General features: G+C 46.0%; 1 protein-coding gene and 1 pseudogene across 14 annotated transcripts in view; both read right to left on the reverse strand.

Annotated features, from left to right (window-relative positions):
• The window catches only part of MYT1L (myelin transcription factor 1 like), a 403,682-nt gene that overhangs the window by 362,999 nt on the left and 24,480 nt on the right, over nt 1-16,203 (reverse strand). For all 13 annotated transcript variants that reach the window (XM_084791226.1, XM_084791228.1, XM_084791224.1 and 10 more), the window contains exon 2: nt 270-365. The gene's annotated coding sequence lies outside the window, so the exon portion shown is untranslated. The remainder of the gene's footprint in view (nt 1-269; nt 366-16,203) is intronic.
• LOC311604124 (large ribosomal subunit protein eL15-like) overlaps nt 1-16,203 on the reverse strand; it is a 53,328-nt pseudogene that overhangs the window by 19,193 nt on the left and 17,932 nt on the right. The gene's annotated exons all lie outside the window — the stretch shown is intronic.

Below are 16,203 nucleotides of genomic sequence, written 5' to 3' on the forward strand. Positions count from 1 at the left end.
AATGTGTGGGATACAAACCATGCTTGTATCATTGTAAGTATACAAGAGAAAGTCAAATGTATGAAATTAGCAAGTGCGTTTGGTTGACTCTACACTGACATAAGCATCTAAGCCTTAGACATAAGCATCTAAGATGCTTACAGTGGGGAAGACGTTGACTCAACTGGGCCTCATATGAGCATGGCCACTCCTATGCCCTACGTTCTGTAGGTTCTCAAGTAACAGTACAGCCCTACTGAAAACACAAATTTCTATTGGAATGAACTTACCATACTCTGTGATTCCTCAGTTGTCAATGTGGGGAGGGCAAGGCCCAGCAGAGAACTGCACACCCCCAGACCTCAGCTGAAGCCTCTGTGTGACCCCTGTGCAGGAGAGAGGGAGAGGAATTCATTACTGAAAGTCTTGTCCAGGATTCACTGAGCACAGCCAACTTCCTGGCTACTTGACCTATCTCAGTGAGTGAGTGGAGACTGCCTTACACCTGCCTGCCACAGCTCATCCAAGCCATGATCTCAGTGACAGGCTCTCTATCTCCGTTTGTTGAAGGTGTTGAAGGCGCACTCTCTGCTAAAATGAAAGAACCAGGTCAGGCTTGGGGTCTCTGGCTTCCTCGTGAGGCCACCAACAAAGGGAAAAGGGTCAGAGGCTCTGTGCCTCAGTGAGGGCCACGGGTCAGGAGGTGATCATGTCAGGACACACACTGAACCTGCTGCACAAGGTAGACATTTAACCTAGCCCCCCCTTCCCCCCCCCCCCCCCGATCAGCTTGTATATCTAAGGCCATGCCAAGACCATCTCTGTGAGAGAAACAACAGGATTGAAAACATAAAAGCAAAGCAACCTGGTAGGGGGAGGAAGTTCCTGTTGTGCCTTGAGTTCTAGGCTTACATGGAACTCCAGGCCACTCAAAGAAAGGACAATTAATTTTGGAACATTAATTCAACATTTCCAACCATTAGCTAGATTCATTCCAATTTTAGATACTCTGTGGGAGGAAAAAGAAATGTGAAACATTTTCTGTATTTCCAACTTTGTGCACAGTCTTCACATCTACCATCATGCCCCATATTGTGTTCTATGTATGTGTCTGCACATGTATGTGCGTGCTTTTTACAAATATTTATTTATTTTATATATGTATGAGTGCTCTGTCTTCACACCCACCAGAAGAGGGAATCAGATGGCTGTAAGCCACCATGTGGTTGTTGGGAATTGAACTCAGGACCTCTGGAAGAGCAGTCAGTGCTCTTACCATTGAGCTATCTCTCCAGCCCCTATGAGCATGCTTTTTTTATGTGTGGGTGCTCACGAATTGGTGTTCATATGTATATGAATGCAAGGCCAGAGGCCAACCTCCAGTGTTCTTCTGGAATATGTCCACCTTATTTTTTAAGACCAAGTTTCTTACTGAACCAGGAATTTGCCAAGTAGGCCAGGCTGGCTGGTCAGAGAAGAGCTATGTACCCAGTGCCATGATTACTAGCATGCAACGCAGCCATGCCTGGCTTTTTAATATGGCACTCAAACTCAGGTCCTCATGTTTGCAAGGCAAGTGCTTTGCTAACTGATCCATCTCCCCCCTCAACTCCATGCCTTCCAGTTCTACCCCAAAGTCACACTTGTTCCGGTGAGCTGTTTCTGAGGACATAAGCTTCATAAATTGCTAATCACTCTTTTTTCCTATATCATTGCGCATTTGTTTATTCCTTTCCTTTTTTACTGAAATAACATTTAAATGTCCTTTCTGTGCTTGGATGACTCAGTGGGCTAAAGGTGTTTGCTGCCAAGCCTAAAGACCTGGCCTGAGTTTGAGCCCCAGGACTCACCCCTATAGCAGCGGGGGTGGGAGGGGCAGGAAGACACCAACTCCCCTTAACTATCTTCTGGCCTCACACCTATATCATTTCATATGTGTCCCAAGATGACCCCCCCCAAAGATAAACAAAGAAATACATATATGCAATAAAATACACTTCAAGTAGCCGTGAAGAAGCGAAGACATTTTACTAAACACTGTTACTGAGTCAAGTCTGCTAAGCTTTGCTATTACCACTGAGTGCTGGGAGCATCCCAGTACACAGTAGGTGCATGTGTAAGAGTGTGAGAGAGTAGCACTGTGTGTATGGGTTTGTGTGTATGTGGGAGAGTTTGGTACATTGATGATGATAGTGAATTAAAGGAACACCAGTGAACAGAGGTCAGTCCCAGTCTTTCTTAAAAACAGATGTAAAATTAAAAATGTTTACCTAAGAAGGAGAATGGCACAATTTAAAAGCACAAGACAACATTGACATTTGTGACATGAGGAAATGAGTGTGAGCTTTAGATGTAACTCTGAAGACTAGCTTTGGGTTCCCCGGAACATACATATATATTCTGGCTGAATAGTGCTCAGTTCAAACTGCCTTTAAAATAGGTGTGGTTGTCCCATCTCTTCTAGACAGACCACAACCGCAAGCCTAGGCAGCCAGACCAACCTGATCTCTTGTAGACGGTGCTGATGGTGGATGCCAGCAAAAATATTCACCCTTCTCCACAGCCTTTAACAAAACTCATAACCTTCAACCTCTTCACGATGTTTCTTTTTCTGACTGGCCTGCCATACTGCCACAGAACTACAGGATCTAGTCCATTGCTAGAGATCTGAAATAGAGACTATGTGCCAGTCCAGCCAAGTGTCACATCCCTGAGTCCTCCCAGCAAGATAGGGACATCATCATGCTGACACTACAGCAGACTGAAGTGAGGTCCCGAGACCCTGAGGAACTGGCTACCATCACTAAGCTTGCCAGTGTAAGCACTGGTTTTGAATTCTGGTGGTCTGCCTTCTGATTATGCCATCTTTACCACTACCCCCTCATGACGCACCATACTTCTCAACAGAGAAAATTTTGAAAGAAGTGAGCAAAGTATTACTAAGTGTTTGGGTCATCTACAGCCCTCCCGACGCAGTGGAAACAGAAGAGAAAAAGCGCCCAAGACCTCATTCTTCACCCCAAATCTGAGGCCATTGTGTCGAGTTAGGAGGCTGGGTGATTGTTATAACAAGCATAATTTCATCTTGTTTTTGTCACCATCGATAGTGACTGGTGCTCGGAACATATGGAATCTTATGGCATACTTTATTTCTCCTGTACCTTCCCCACTCTGAAGGCTCATTAACAAGGCTCATGTTACATTCATTGAGCTAGATTCACATTCCCACAGAGGCACACATAGATGCCCAGACTGAAGGGATCCCAGTTCATCAGTGATGTAACCCCCCTCTAGCCAGGCCCAGCAGTGTAGGTGTATCCCTCTTAAAATGGCTAGCTTGTTCAGAAAAAAGTAGACAACCTCAAGGTTTTTTTTTTCTCCTAGAAATTCACCCGTTTACAGACTTTCCACTTTTTAGCATAAACTACTGTCTTGCTTACTAAACTTGTTTTTCTGTAGTGTTCTGTTACCCAGTGTTCTTAGTCCACAAAAGGAGGCCATAAAGGGACTATAGCTCCTGACATAAGGCCTGGCAGGCAGTCATGGTATATCTGTCTCAGGCTGCTATATTAGGTCCTGTCCTGCCTCTGCATCTGAGCTTGGAAGCTTGTTCTTTGCAAAGTTGTTTATTTATTTTTTCACATTTCTCCTGCTATTACACTATCTTCCCCCACATTTCAAATATGGTGATTTGGTAGTGGCTCATACAATTTTTTTAAATGCCATATTTACTGATTTTGACTTCTTTCAGGCTAGTTTTATAGCAGTGGGCCAATTTCACACACATCTATGGAAAATTTAGGCATTGAGGAAGTAAATACAAAATATCTGCCAATATATGAGTGCAGAGCAGCTGCCAATGGCAACACCATAAAGCCTCGCCAAGTGGCTCCACCTGTGGGCTCCAGCATCTATCCTTCTGCACAGTGGTCCCATTGATGCCACCCAGAGAATAAAAGCAGGCAAAGGGGGTGACCCCAGACCCTTTCTAAATAACTAGGGGTGTCGGCATGGTAGTTTGCACCATTTGATCTTGGGTGGCTACGCAACTTTCTTAGTATTTTCTGGAGATGTGAAAAGGGGAAATTCTTTAGCTTTAGGTCCAATTCTGAGTTTAGAGAGTCTGAAACCATCAGCTGCAGCCCTTCCTGCCCACACCAGGCCCCTACTGACCTCTACTCCAACCTGCTCTACAGGCAGATAACAAAGGTGCTGCTGAGAGGTCCTTTCTTTCCTAGAGAAGACATTCCCCACTTGGATTTGGGATCCTCCAGGAGTCTGGGTTCAAGGCCAGGCAAACAGTCACAACGTATAGCAATAAATCAAGATTTTCTGATCAACTCACAGCCTTAGGCAGTTGTTCAAGGAGCCTTATCTCTGCCTGAGTGCCCAAGATCACACTGAAGGGTCGATGGAACACAGATTTGTTGAGGATCCCATGAGCAGAGTGCACCTGAGAAGCTCTGCTTCCATTGATAAAGCATCTCTTTATTCATTGGAGTGTGAAGCCTTTCTCTGCTGCCCTACAAGGGTGCTATGTTTGAGGACAGCAATGAGAACCAGTTATGCTGATTTGGTCTGTGTGACTTAAGGACATAACTTTAAGGAAATATAACAAGATGTGAGGTAAAGAGACCAATGAAATGAACCATTCAAGCTTAATTCCGAACAATTATGCACTCCAACACCAGGCAGAGGACTGCTGTCCACATGCCCTACCCTTACAAATAAGTTCCTTCTATACACAAACACACACACACAGAGAGACACACAGACACACACAGGAAAAGAGGTGGGAAGCACACTGCAGTGCTGAGACTTGGTATAGAACAGTCACCTGGGGATCCATGAAACCACCCAGTAAGCAATTTTAGGCATCTGACTTGACTGGGCAGGGTGGTGCCCAGGATGGATATGTTTTAAAAGTGACACAGAGGACTGGGGAGATGGCTTAGTTGATAATTTTTTTTTTTTGCCACACAAGCATAAGGACCTGAGTTTAGATCCTCAACAGAGATATAAAACTTGGGGTTGGCAGTAAACACCCTAGTGCTTGCTACTCAGCCAGTCCAGCCAAGCAGCGACCTCCAGGTTCAGCGAGAGACGAGAGACAGTGTTCCAAACTAATAGGTAGAGAGAGACTGGGGACACCAGATGTCTATGTCTGGCTTCCATGTGCATAGCACACACACTATACACACACACACACTATACACACACACACACACACACACACACACACACACACACACACACACCTCACTTGGCTCATGCACACATACATTCACACAAGCTCCTCAGTTGTTCCACTGTACACACTGGGCTGAGAGTCATTGTTCTGCAGCTTTCACTAGAGAGCTCTGTAACCTGCAGAGTCCTTCATCCCAAGGAAGGAAAGCCCAAGGATACTCACACTCTGTGCCCCACATCTGGGACCCTGCGGCATCACAGTCAACCTTCAGGAGGCCTCTCAGTGAACACTACAGCAGACTCACATATAAGAAAACTCAAAGAAGCAGACTTCAGAGCATGCATAAGACAACAAAGCAACATCAGAAGCCCTGTAGCCCAGGCTGGCCTGAAACTCACGGTAATCCTCCTGCCTCAGCCTCACATGTGTTGTGTTGCAGGCATGAGGCAGCACACCTGGCTGTTCTTGGGTTTTATCGACAAAGCTATAGTACCACACTTCTTTCTCCTGACTACCACACCGGTGATTTTTATTTTTTAATTTGAGCTTGAATCCTGAGCTCACAACAGTGAGATGCTAAGCCCAAATGCACTGTACACCCCTGTCCCACCATTCTAGAGGACTTAGCTAGCACCATCTTGTTCTTACAAAGAGTGAGAGCAGGTGACACTGTTTGCTGAGAGGCAGGAGCTCAGCCCGGGGGAAGGGGAAGGTGGAAGGCTTTGTCCTAGAGAAGCCCATTACAGATGCCAGAATACAAACTAGAGGGTGGTGTACCTTCAGTGTATTAAATGGGAGGTAGCCCGTTTTTGATGATGGTGTACCTTCAATGTATTAAATGGGAGGTAGCCCGTTTTTGATGAGAGAGGTTTGTATGGCTGAATGTGTGTGTGTGTGTGTGTGTGTGTGTGTGTGTGTGTGTGTGTGTGTGTGTAAGTTAACAGCAGTACCAGGTGAGTGGCTGCTGCTTACCTATGCTCCCCGCTCCCACACTATCAACTTATGGTCCTGGTGTCAACTCCTGCCTAGGAGGAGGGGCATCCCCCCATCCCCCACCCCCACCCCCTGACCAAGGTTTCCCTAAACCATTCTCATTGTCACTACAAGGAGTTGTCTAGATTTTTCTGGATTACCTCCCAAAATGTGTAAAGCTGTGATCCTAAGACTGCAGCATCCATGGCCAGCACCCTATCAAGCCCAGATCCTTTCCTTGAGTAACACTTGTAGGGGAGTTGGAGGCCCCATCCTTGTTGAGCCTGCCCTGTTGCCTTGCTCTCTGCTTCCCCCTATTGGTGTGGAGTGGGAAGTAAGGAGCTGAGTTGAAAGTGAGCAAGGAGACAGACAGTGTGTCTAGACAAGTGAAGGCTCTGCTGCTGACCTCAGGCAGGGAATTCCTGCAGAGTGACAGGGAGTGGGAATGGATGCAGAGAAGGGGCTGCCGCTGAAGGTGCTGTCTTACAAAGCATTGTGTGTAATTAAGTCCCAGGAGAGCATTTTTTACATTAGTAATAAAATTATAAAGTGTTCCTGCATTCCAATAGCATAAGATCTGTTTTCAGCCCGAGATGGCAGCTCACACCTATAATCCAAGCACTTGAGGGGCCAATGACGCAAGAGAGAACGGAAGGAGCCAGGCTACATTACCGCCACCGAGTCTTGCTCTCTGTGAGAACGTTTGCGAAGCCTGCTCTCAGGAAAAGCTTAAGGCTGCCTGGGAGAAGACCAAGGAACCAGGAGCCAGATTCACAGCTGAGAAGTCACCCAGAAACAGTGGGTGCAGAGGATGCAAGCTCTGCTCAGCGGTGCAGCTCCAGAATCACATCTGAGATCAGATGCAATGGGCCTTGCTCTGCACTTGCTATGGAAACTGCGTCATCTCATGATCCAAAGGCATAAGAGGGAGAATAAGGACAAGGAGCTAAACCAACACTCATGTGTGTGTGTGTGTGCGTGTGTGTGTGTGTGTGTGTGTGTGTGTGTGTGTGTGTGTGTGTGTGTGTGTTTCAGGGGATGCTCACCAAGAGATCTCAGAAAAGAAAGGGAGTTACAGACTTCAGAGCGGTGCCCCTGGAGCCCAGCTGTCAGAGAAATGAGCTTTCACTTCTGACATGCCCACAGACTCTATGCGATGACACACACTGTCATTCTGAGACGCAGAAATGAGAAGGCCAAGAGAGCTGGATATGAGCATTTTTACCTTCACATGGCCCTGGCTTCTTAGACACAGAGCAGAGTTAAGGGGATGCAGGAACAAAGCACATGCATATTGAGAATGTTTCTTTTCTTTCTTTCTTTCTTTCTTTCTTTCTTTCTTTCTTTCTTTCTTTTTTTCCTTCAGCTGTGGCAGAGCCAATCTTAGCCCTCAGGCTAACCAGACCTTCCTGGGAGACCATGGATGCCCCTGCCCTTAGCCCAGGGCAGGCAAAAGGGCCAGCCCACAGGTACCCAACTGGCCACAATGCCTTCTCCTGGCTCACCTATGTCAGACTGTTTTTTTTTTAATTTGAGGCATAAACCCCGAGGGGAAAGTGTAGTGCAAGGTTATTAGGAAGGACTTAAGCTTCTTAAGGCTTGGGTCTAGGAATCCCAGCATGCTGAGGCCACTTCTGCACATAGCTGTCAGCCTCAGGCGCCAAGGACTACCTACAACCTCTGCTGGGGTTCAGACCTTAAAAGAGCAGCAAGATAAACACGGGTGGAGAAAGGAAGAAAGGGAGGAAGCCAAGCTATATTCTGTTAGGTATCTGCATTTCCACTGTAAAATATAAAATCAGTGTCACATCTCAGGCCAGGATGGGTGAGGAGACTGGGAACTCTCCCAGAGATGGAAGAGGCTTACCGGGACCACAGATGCTGAAAGCAACCAGCTGCTGTTGTGGTCGTGTGACTGTGCTTCAGAAGCTCTTTATCATCCAAGCATGTCCAGAGATAACATGAGCACCTTGCGTGTTCTCAGACTCATTCAGGCACCAAAACCCAGTAACAGCCCCTTGTCCTTGTTGAATATTTTAGACATGTTTCAATTTAGAAAGAATGGGAGAAGCCAGTTGGCAGGAAGCTAGAGCCTACGAATTCTGACTTGAGCAAAATAAGCCCTCATCCAGAAGTCTAACTTGATACCCGGCCTTTATCAGTTCAGCTGAGGGCAAGAAGCCTGGAAAAATCTCAGCTCAAGGCAGTGAACCAGAGACAGAGGAGAAGGATGGGAGGAAAACAACCTCCCAAACGGGATTGTCTCTCTTACAAATGAGAACAAAAAAAACTGGTCTAAATATGTTTCACATTTTAACAGGATATCTGTTCTTATCAGTGAGCGTGGCAGCATTCAAATCAGGAAACATGGAACAGAGGTGTGATGACATTGTCCGGCCTTCTAGCATCATTTACCTTGTAAACAAATCAGTTGTTAAGTCCTTTTTGAAAGCCTTAATCATGTGCATAGCATTCTGCTGGGTATTATAGGATGTCATCTCATCATACGATATCATACCATATCATACCATATTATATCATACCATACCATATCCTATCATCATATCATATCATCATAACCCTGTCATGAAGAAGCTAACCTTACAGACAGAGAAGCAGACTGCGAAGGAACTAGAGCTCACTAGGGTATGATGCGAACAATACCCTTCCCTGGGCGTGGCCTCCTGACAATGGGCCATGTGAAGCCATGCTACTTCATCCATCAGATTACCTGAGGTCTGAGGCTGCCACAGATGAGCTCAGGAAGTGGCAGGCATGGCTACAGCTATGCAGGAGCAGTGCTCACAGGACTGACTTCTGCGCCAGGTGAGAGAAGGCAAGCCTGCTTTAGACAGCAGGCCTTGGTTCATACTGCAGGGACAGTGGCAGCATACCAGAGTGCCCAAAGCATGCTGGGAAATTTTGGCATGGTTTGGTTTTGTTTCTCTGTGTAGCCCTGGCTACCCTGGAACTTGCTCTGTAGACCAGGATGAAGCTGAACTCAGAAATCAACCTTCTCTCCCTTCCAAATGCTTGCATGCTAGGATTGAAGGCTTGCACCACCATGTGCTCCATTGTAACAAATGGCATGCTGTGAGACCACCAAGCTAAATGCTGTCTTCCATCATTAGCTCTTGCTGCATCCTACTTAGCAGCAACACATCATGGGGGAGGGAAACCATCTGGTAAGGAAAAGAGAGGGGCAGTGAGAAGAGATGCTATCCCCAGAGCCATTTTATTTTCAAAATGTGGAAATCCAAAAACCATGAGCCAAGAAATTCAGGAACAAGGTGTGCAAAAATCCAACAGGAGACAGAACATGCAGAGAAGTTTGCTCCAGATTTGGAGACCTACAGCTGAGTCCCAGCCAGGAGACACTGTAGGTGGTCAGGGTCTGGAGGCCCCACTGTCTAGCCTTCTGGAACACAGGGCACCTGAGATCCTGGGAGGACCCACTCAAAACAAAGGGGAGAAGCGTGTGGCTTGCTTGTTGATCCCCTTCTGCAGCACTTGTATTCATTTTAAAAGAAGGAATGAAATTCACATTAACAGCTATAGCCATTTTGAGTTTCCCCCTTTTTGTTAAAAAAAAAAACAAAAACAAAAAACTAAAAAACAAAACAAAACAAAACAAAAACCCAAAAACCAATCTTTGATTGGTATTGGGATGGTTGTCTGCAAAGGTTGTACATATTTTCCTTTTTCTCCAAGCTAATGTGGCTAATGTCACAAGCTCCATCCGGGAAGAATGATGCAATCTGAGTTAGGAAGCTGGTTTGATGTAGTTGCTGATTAGGTCTGGATACCAGATACAAGGAGACACCTGTGTCTCCTGTGTTGCTTCTGCTCGGGAAGCTCCTCTTGGTGGAGCACAGCTTCTGTGCTCTGAGGCATTAGAGAAGCTTTATCTCTTCACCGGCAGGCGGGCAATGCCAGAGTAACCCCATACCTCATCCAGTGAGCATCAACAGCTCAGGGGTAACTGCTGGGTCATGGGGAAGGCTATATCTTTTTTTTTCTTTTTTTGGTTTTTTGAGACAGGGTTTCTCTGTGTAGCTTGGCTGTCCTGGACTCACAGTGTAGACTAGGCTGGCCTTGAACTCACAGCATTCCACCTGCCTCTGCCTCCCAAGTGCTGGGATTAAAGGTGTGCACCACCACACCCACCCGGAGAGGGCTATATCTTTTAACTCATTCAGAGGTGGTGCCCACAGAGGGGATCCTGGGAACTTCATCACATGTGCTCCTCACAAATCCTAATATTTCAGGCTCCACTGAAGACAACTGTGGTACCCAGGCTTCAATGAGTGTGTGTGTGTGTGTGTGTGTGTGTGTGTGTCTGGCAGGGATGTTGGACAGGAATAATGCTATTGTCATGTCGTCTCAGCTTTTGCTAAACAAACTATACTCTTACCCCTCAGCACAATGATCCCTTTGCTTCTCTGCTTTCTAGAGGCACATCTGCAAGTCAGCAGTTGGTGTCAGCTGTCCTAGACCCAACCTATAGAGTCCTGGTTGCCTGCCTGCTACAGTTGGCATCATTTAGTCATATTTTAATGTCCCTAGCAGTGATGTGGTAACACAAAGTGAAGGTGGAGATTTGCTTGGGACAGGTGTCCAAGAGGATGAGCACCAGAAAGATGTAAGATAAGACATTTCCAGGTGCCATGTGAGGAGCTGAACGGAACTCAGGGCACTGCCCCTCTACTCCAGTCTACCCATGGTATTTGCACACATGTGGTGCCTTCCGTAGACAACCAAAGCACCTGAGCCAATTTCCTCCAGACAGGTTTTCAAATCCCTAACCTTCAGCACGGGCGTTCCCTCTGCCATGCCAGCAGCTCTGTACCTCGCAGAATGCTCCAGGGCCTCAGCTCCAGAAGGTTCCAAGGATTGCTCAAGGAAGAACAAATGTGTTGCCTTGCATAGCAGGAACTATCGCCCCCTTCCTTCTTCCTGCTACCATATGAGTGGTTTCCCAGGGAGGGAGGGAGGGAGGGAGGGAGGGAGGCAGCCTAGAAGGAGTGTGGCTGTCTTTGGGAGTCTTTTAAGTGAAGAAAAAGAATCCCCGAGTTTGGGGGGAAAAGCATAACATCTCAGCGTACCCCTCTCATCCCCAGAATGGTGCTCCACATTTGTGAGCCCTTGGTTTATTTTCTCCTTTCCACTTTAATCCCACAGTCCTCCACACTCTACAGGACAAGAGAATGTGGGAAGAAAGTAAGCTAGAGCTGTTTGAGCTGACTCCACAGGGAGCACAGAGCAGCAAAGGCCCACAGCCTGTCCTTAACATGCTCCCACGTATTCGTCCTAGCCACTATGCCTGTGGACCGAACACAAGTGAAGTCATAATTTGGGTCACAACAGAACCAGAGACACTTTATTTCCCAAACGATGAGGCACATACACTTTTCAGTAACCTTCTGCTGAGTCAATGCAATGAGAGGAACTGTGAGAGACTGATGCTCACAGCTAAAGCTATCCCTCCTCTGGAAGAAGTGACACCAGAGTACAAAGGACAATGAAAACCTAGGCAATAAACAACTCCGCATGGAATCATTCTATAAAGCTTAATAGCTGTACTCCTCGGGCACACATCTACTAGAATAATCTTTGAGAACGGGGCATGCTTCTGTTTAAGGACCGCCTTTGCCAGCTGCCATAGAGGAAAGGGCCATGATGATATAGTGCTTTATAAGTTTTCACACAGTGTAAATACCTGAAATAAATCAGATTCTGTACTTTAAAATTAAAAACCTTAAAATCTGTCATGGCCTTAATTCTGGGAGGGCACAAGAAGGGAGGCAAACATGTAGGGGAGGGCTTCCTACATCAGCCACACAATTGTGAACCAAAACACAGACTTTCACAGGACAGGAGATGCTTTCTTAGCATCTGCACCACACTCAGCCAGCAAGGGTCGGCCATGTCACTCTGTCACCAATACTCCTGTGCTCATTGCAAAGGGCCACGACCTGTTCAGGGACAGTGTGCTTTTGCCCATGGAGGCACCAAGAGTCTTCGTGATACAGAACATCCAGTGACTGTGGGAAGTCCTGGCACTGCGTGGTGCAGACGTGCCCACGGTCTCCCCAAACCATGCCTCTGCTCAGTGATTCACAGAGGGTTCCTGTGGGCGGGTCCCTGTGAGAGCAAGCCTTGAGCTCAGCTGGAGCTCAGTTGGAACTGTTGGAAAGGGAGGCCCCCGTTGGTGATTGGCAAATGACCGTGCCATGGGTCTCTGTGTGCACAGAGCGTGTGGTGCACTGGGTCTGTTTGGGAAGTGAGGTCTGCTGTTTCATTCTAACGCACAGCGACAGGATAGAGATTTCATCTTCTGAACACCCCCACCCTCATCCCCCTCTCTAACCAGGCTTCCTTCAAGTGAAGTCACAATCACCAATGAAGTTGGAAGTTCAAAATCTCAAGCTCCTAATCATTTAGTTTTCCTCAGTTTTATTTAGAACTAACCAATATATTCCTTAAAAATGACAGCAGGAGGTTCCTAAACAAAGAGACTAGAGTGCTTCCTTTTCAGGCAATTTTCTTTCTTTCTTTCTTTCCAGTTACAGCCTTTCCCAATGTCACTACAATTTTCACTTGTCAGATTCATAAGTTATGTTTCAGTTCTAGATAACTTTTTTTTACTAGGTTCCTGATGTATTTTGTCCTTTTTAATTAACTTTAAAGAGGGGGTGGGGCACTGTTAATGTTATTTGGGACAGCAATGACCTTGGAGTGGTTCCCAAAGTGGTTAACCTGGCCTGAAGTAGGGTTACTACTAGGATATGAGATGCTGTCAGGCTCGGGAACACAGCAAAGCAAGAACTGTACAAATAAAAAATTCAAAATACTTTTCTGAAAATGTTTCTCTTCTGTATAACAACTACTTAGACGTTATAGAAAGTCAAAGCATGTGTTTTAACCAGAAGATGTTCAAATATGTGTTTGCAAGCCATATAGATATGTGGACCAATTGCTTTGTTTCTTGAACAGTTACTAGACTGCAGAAGAGTCCAGCCCAACTCTCAGACTTGTATAATCAATTTTAAATACTGTGAAAAATTGTCCACAAACCAATCCTGCTGAAGTTCAACTACGAGCAAGCATTGTAATATATTTTTCCTTTTTCCTCATGAGTGAGAAACATACCTCTCTCCTTTATATGGTCTTAAATAATTTTGCTGAAAGACTATACCCAGCAATAGATTGAAACAGATCCTGAGACTCATAGCCAAACACTGGGTGGATCATAGGGAGTCTTGTGGGAAAGTGGGGGGATGGACAGAAGGACCTGAAAGTGACAGGAGCACCACAGGACCAACAGAGCCAACTAGCCAGGGCTCAGAGGGGCTGAAGCACCAACCAAGGACCATGCATGGACTGGTCCTAGGCCCCCTACACAGATGTAGCATATGGACAGCTCAGGCTATATGTGGGTTTCCTAGTAAGGGGACAGGGGCTGTCTCTGACATAGACTCAGTTGCCTGATTTTTTATCGCTCCCTCATGGCGGGTCTGCCTCACCAGGCCACAGGGGAAGAGGATGTGCTCAGTCCTGATGCAACTTGATAAGCTAGGGTGAGTGGATGGATTGGGGCTCCCCTTTTCTGAGAGGTGAAGGGAACCCCCTTTTCTGAGGTATAGGGGAGAGGGGATTGGGGAAGATGGAGGCAGGTGGGACCGGGAAGAGAAGAAAGCGGGGCTATGATCAGGATATAAAGAGAATAAATTAATTAACTTTAAAAAATAATTTAGCTCACATCTGGCAGCATGTGAGGGGTGGCTCTCTCATAGTTCACTGGATTCAAAGCCACCTTGTCCTGCATACAAAGCAGGCACAGGTGCCAGGGACCATCAGAACCAGGACTGACGGAATATATGTCATCTGGTACAGCAGTGCTACTGCACCCTTCTTCTTGGCTATTCTTGGATGCATAGACCACCCACAGGGACCTAAACATGTAAGCCTTCTCTTTCTACTCAGAGAGGACTTCTTGGGTTTGCATCAAACATTTATCAACTGGTGTTTGTGAGACATGCCTGGCTCTGACCCCTGTTTGCCCTTTCCTGACTTTTCTTCTACTGGTCTCTCTGATTGCCTCTGTTTTCCTTCCTTCCTTCCTTCTTTTCTTCCTTCCTTTTTCTATCAATTTTCCTCCCTGTAAAGAAAATTTATTGGAAGCAGACATGTTGGAAATCCCCCCTTTGTTTCCTGGGTACCCATCATGCCACATACATGGATGGACAGATGAGTTTTCATCACTCCATTAGCCAAGTCTTCATCTCACACTTGAGGCCTACCAGGTGCTGTGTGTTGTTCTCAGCACTTGGCTTTTTGATGAGGAATAAAACAAGATTTGGAGGCTATATAAATCTAACCATTTTAAACGTGTTTCTTAATTGGAAGATCAAATAAGGAAATATTATAGAAACCTAAGCTGAGCCCAAATATCAAGTTCACGCACATGTAACCAAGCAAAAGCATTTGAACATGTATTAAGGTGCTAAGTTAAATCCTGTTGTAATGATTATAGCAAAGACATGGCTTGGTCTTCTAGGAATGAGGCATGGGTATGCACAGGTTCCTCTTCCTACTCCAAAGTGTATGTCCATAAGGGGATAACACTACCCTCCTTGGTTGCTGTGTCAACATGCGTGTGCTTCACCAGCACTGCAGAGCATCCTCACATGGAGCAACAGACTTCACAACATTCGCTCCACAAATAGGAATACAGACATGACAGGGTGAAGTAGAAAGTCCTCCTGCAAACATGTCACCCAACTGAAGAACCAAAGGTTACGATAAAAGAGGAATTAGCTTACCAATCAGCCAGGAACTGTTGTCTAAATATTCAGAATGTTTTGGACCAATAGATGAAATCTGTGCAGCAATGATGCTGTCTGTTCTCCACTATGCGTCTGGGTATCTGTGCACAGTGAGCTTGGAAGCGTGGGACCACTTGCCTTAGAAATGAGGAGGAGGGGCTGCCAGACTTCAAGACAAACTTGACTGAGATGTCAAATTGCAGCGACTGTGCCTGCTACTAAATATGCTGATATATGCACATCCCCGTGGCTGGTGTCTGCTCACAATGAACAATGAGTTCTTTCCATCCTGGAAAGATCGACAGCTCTATGTGTTCAAATGACTGAGACTGAACAGAAAGTAGAAACTGGATCGAATGCTTGAACTCTTTAAGAATTGAAATGGGATCTTTGTCTTGCTTAAAACTTTGCTGAAATCAAGGTTGAAAATGAAATAACAGACATGGTAAACTCAAGCATGATCTGATGGGGGAGCCAAGTCCTTGTGGGGACAGTTGACTGTTTCAAGGCTGCTTATGAAATCTCTCAGTCATTGTCAGAATTAAATCCCTTTATTTTCATGCATTCTGTATGCCATTCAGCTTACATTTCCCTGGTATCTACTATTACATGTGTTAACCAGGCTCACTCTTGGGTGCATGTTAAAAACAATAAAACATCACAAATGACAGTCTTCAGTACTAGAGTTTGCGGAACTTCTTTTGTGCCTCAGAAACATGTCCTGTAACCTCTTGTCCTTATAGCCACCTTGATAAGTTAATTCTTCATATTCAGATATTCACAGATATCAGAAAAACCGTGGCTTCAGGCTAATCCCAGAATGGTGTCATTATGGCTCAGCATACCTAAGCTGCAAATCCTTTCTTCTGGTTGGGCACCTGCACTTGTCATTCGGCCCACTAACCATTCTTCCTTCACTCACAAGAGCACCCTTATAGTATTACCCTCTATAGAGGACAATGTCCCCAAATATTTAAATTTAGATGTTGCTGTTTCCTGAGGAGAATCACAACTCCTAGCCAGATGCAAGCTGGGAAGAAAGACTTGGATGCCTGGGTCCACCAGATCTCCACTGAAGGGATGTACTCAGGGGAGGGAGGAAAACACAACACTCAAGGACAGCACTCATCAAGCCATCCCAAATGACAATCTCCTGAGAAGAGTCATGTGGTCACAAAAGGCCATCAGACCACTGTCTGTCCTAGGAGCAGCCACAAGGTCATGACTGTGAGA

The sequence above is a fragment of the Acomys minous genome (genome assembly GCF_964271855.1).
Source record: "Acomys minous genome assembly, chromosome: 8".
Taxonomy (NCBI): domain Eukaryota; kingdom Metazoa; phylum Chordata; class Mammalia; order Rodentia; family Muridae; genus Acomys; species Acomys minous.